This window comes from Pseudorca crassidens, chromosome 6 (assembly GCF_039906515.1).
Source record: "Pseudorca crassidens isolate mPseCra1 chromosome 6, mPseCra1.hap1, whole genome shotgun sequence".
NCBI classification, from domain to species: domain Eukaryota; kingdom Metazoa; phylum Chordata; class Mammalia; order Artiodactyla; family Delphinidae; genus Pseudorca; species Pseudorca crassidens.
In genome coordinates, this window is record NC_090301.1 from 90889839 (window position 1) to 90893755 (window position 3917).

Sequence of the window (3917 nt, forward strand, 5' to 3'; positions counted from 1 at the left end):
GAGCAAAGCAGTGGCCATAATTAGTCATGAATCCTGGAAGAAGGAAAAGAAACAAAAAGAGAAAAAAAAATAGAATTCTTAGAGGAAAAACATTACCATGTCATAGTTTTCTTGGAGGTCTGAGGCTTTGCACACGTCATAGAGAAAGTGCATTAAAGACAACTCGCTAATAGTTCCATTTTGAGTCTGTTGACTTATTTGCTGGAATTTCCCCCTCATCTTTCTTCTTCAATAACAATAATAAGAACAATGAGAGCTACCATTTATTAAGCTTTTACTGAGAACCAGACATCATACTAATTGTTTCAGTGTTTTTACTGATCCTCCCAATAACTCTGAAGTGGGTATTTTCATTACCAATTTACAGATGAGGAAACCTAAGCTTGCAGAGGATGCAAATTGTAAATGTAATGTAAATGTAAGTTGTGACAATCAGATGGCAGACATGGGATTTGAGCCACAATCTGTCTGATGCCATGTGGTTTCATTGGCTCCTGGTGTGCCTCCTTCCATCTGTTTGCCCTGCCCCAGCACACACTCTCTCTCCTCTGTTCTCTTTCACGTGGCCACAGATAAACATTGGGGATGAGGATGCAGTTGACCCGGTCTGAATGTATGGTGGCATAGAGAGGTTTGAGTTAAGAGGATGAAAGCAATACTCCAACAATAAGGATCAGCGCAGCTTCTGGAATTAAACATAAAACCCACAAACTTTCTCAGGTGCCAATATGCAGAGGAAAATATGGTGAGATCTTAATATATTTTGTTCCTCAAGGAGACAAAGTTTTTCTTCCTATCAAACTTGGGAAGAGATTTCCTGCATTGAAAAGGGGACATATATGGTCTAAAAGTAAAAATTCTCAGCCCCTATGTCACATCAGATGCAGAAGAATCGTAGGACAGTGCTTACAGAGACCTTTGATAACAAAGTGCAATTTAGTAACTCTGATTCAGATGGTAGGGTGTACATCGGGGTGGTCTCATATGGTAGCACTTGCTGAGGAAAGAAAAAGCATAAGTAAGCCCCTGTAAACAAAGCTTGCTTGAAAGTCCATGGAGAAAGTGGAGTATGAGGGTCCAAATACTTAGAATATAGAGTACACGCTTTTAATATGATCATCTCTATCACTTTGTACAATTAGATTTCGTAAAGAAGAGGTGTCTCTTAGATGAAGATTTTATTTTCTATTCAGTGACTGGAGGCGTAGTATTCTGGGGCCCAGATTCTGGAGATTTTCTTTCTTTTTTTTTTTTTTATAAATTTATTTATTTTATTTATTTATTTTTGGCTGTGTTGGTCTTCATTGCTGCGCGTGGGCTTTCTCTAGTTGCGGTGAGCGGGGGCTACTCTTCGTTGCAGTGCACGGGCTTCTTTCTCATTGCAGTGGCTTCTCTTGTTGCAGAGCACGGGCTCTAGGCACATGGGCTTCAGTAGTTGTGGCACATGGGCTCAGTAGTTGTGGCACACGGGCTTAGTTGCTCCGTGGCATGTGGGATCTTCCCCGACCAGGGCTCAAACCCGTGTCCCGTGCATTGGCAGGTGGATTCTCAACCACTGTGCCACCAGGGAAGCCCTGGAGATTTTCTGAAGTTTTGCAAACCATATAAGTACTTGCTGAAGTAACGTTCTCTTGTGGCTTAAACAATTTTAACCAACATTTTTACACAGATGGGAAGATCAGGCCCCTTCTCAGGATGAGGCCCTGCCTGGATGGAGTACCTGCAAGACAGAGCAAGTATTTCATCTTAGAGTACTTAGGAGAGAGACCCCATTTCACTTTACTGAGGAGGGCAAAATTAATCTGGAAAGTTCTCAGAAGTAGTATTCTACCTGCTCTTTCTGTTGACCATGCTTATCCTCACAGAAGGACCCAGGCTGATGAATTCACCACTGTCTGGATCATACCAGTCCCTGTGGCAGTGGAAAGAGTATACTCAGGAGGGTCTTGTAACAGCAATTACGTGCTCCAACTTGATGCAGCTGTAATTTTTGCTTACACCCTACTGGCCACAACAAGCCGTAGGAGCCACGCACCCACCAAAAGGCATACCTTCGAGGTCAGAGGGCGCTGCGAGCTCAGTCCTTCACCAGCTGTCCCGCATCGCGCTCACGCACCACGTGGAGAAGCGCTGGAGGCCCCACCGAGTGTTCAGCCCGCAGTACTTCTGCCGCCAGGCCACCGCCTCCTGCATCCCTGCGCACCGCCTTGACCAGCTCCCGCGGCCCGCTGCCATCAAAAGCCTCGCCGAGTCCTTCTCCGTGGCCAGCGGCGTTCATGACGCACGGGCGCGCCTACTCGCGGGCCAGTGGGAACGGGGACGGCGGCAGCAAGGGCGGCAGCCTCCAAAACGTCCGAGCCGACCCGCCCCCGCCCCGAGCACGCCCTATCCCCGCCCCCCATCCAGGCCACGCTCCTTCTCAGAGGGCTCGCGCTGGCGGACCGCTCCCGGCCTGGCGCTGAGGCCAGCTCTGGATGCGGGGAAGACTTTGGCCACAGAGCCCCTCCTGCGAAGCGTGGGGACGCACCTCGGTGGCCGCAGCCAGAGTGATGTCCACGGAAGGACAGTGGCCCGCGTGGGGTACTGCGACGGTCTTGGCAGGACAAGGGCGGACCCCGTGGTGCGTGAAAAGCCGTCCGGGGGTGCTCTGCCTGGCCCGAGCCCCCGGCCTCTCGGGAGCCGTCCGTGGGTAGCTGAGAGGCCTGGCTCCCTTTTAATTTGTAACAGAAGACTTTTCACCCCTTTGGTGCAGTTCTCTGGGGCCATCCGGGAAGCCTCCAGACGGCCAAGCGGTGAGCCGACATCAACTGTGGGGACGAACTTGAGCCCTTTGGAGAGGGAGGGAGTTTAAGGCAAAGATGGGAGAGAATTCGCCTTCAGAGTTGACTCTCTCACCGTGTTGGTTTTGTTTTGTTTTGTTTTAATTGTATCTCATTTTAAGCTTAAGCAAACACAATTTCGGTGATGGATTGGGAAAGAGAAGTTTCAAGGCTGAGTGCTGAGTTTTGGCCTGCTCACCTGAGTGAATTAAGCTGTTTATTGCTAAGTAGAATATTAGTGGTAACAGCTGGGTTAGAGACGGTGCTGAGAATCGAGAGGTTTCCTTTTTTTTGACATGTTAATTGTCAATGCCTAGGTTTACCAGGCTGAAGCCCAGGGGAAAGATTTAGGAGTCATCACCTTAGAGATGATGTGTATCTCCGCGAAATCACCACGAGACCTTCTAAGAAGTGGGTTTCGTAGAGAACTTAAGAAGTCAAAGGACTGAACCCTTGAGTAATGTGAGTAAACGGTGTGTTTTATTATTTTTTAATCTTGGAGACTAACAATGCATTGGTATTATGATGGGAAATTGGTGAAGCAGGGAAGATGTGGAGTGACTGCAGGAGCAAATTCCCCAAGAGGGAGAGAGGAATTAGGACACAGTGAACGCAGACTCACTTTGAAAAGCGTAAAGTACTAATTCAGGGAAGTTCTATTAGTAAACTGTTTCCTCTAGAAAGAAAAACTCAGTTCTGACTTTAAATTGTCAATGATAAACGCTAAGGGGGAAAAAAACCCATAGAAGTGCATTAAAAAAGCTGAGCGATGACTTAAGCTTTCTACAACTTGAGAGGCATAGCACCAACACAATATAATTTAGGTTAGGAGGTCCAGCTGATTTAGTGAACCTAAAATCACACCAAAAGAGTGCAGACTTCATTGGTAATGTTCTTGTAAGGTTCTCCTGCCTGCTTCAAATTAAAAACTCTCCCAAGACTTCCTTCAGTTACAAAACAAAAAAATATGCTCTCATCAATATGCATAATTTTACATATTATATTCTGTACTGTATTATAGTATGAAGATGATCAGCTTGTCTCTTGGAAAGTTGTGGTAACCACATTTCAGTAGTGCTGTCCTGGGGTTTCGAGAGA

At 46.7% G+C, this 3917-nt stretch overlaps 1 long non-coding RNA gene across 1 annotated transcript; it reads right to left on the reverse strand.

Moving 5' to 3' along the window:
- Positions 1 to 1159: 1159 nt before the first annotated feature.
- LOC137225889 (uncharacterized) lies at positions 1160 to 2360 on the reverse strand. The gene is made up of 2 exons (XR_010944074.1): positions 2052 to 2360; positions 1160 to 1720 (listed from the first exon to the last, which is right to left on the reverse strand). It is a non-coding gene; the product is annotated as an uncharacterized lncRNA (long non-coding RNA).
- Between the last annotated feature and the right edge of the window lie 1557 nt (positions 2361 to 3917).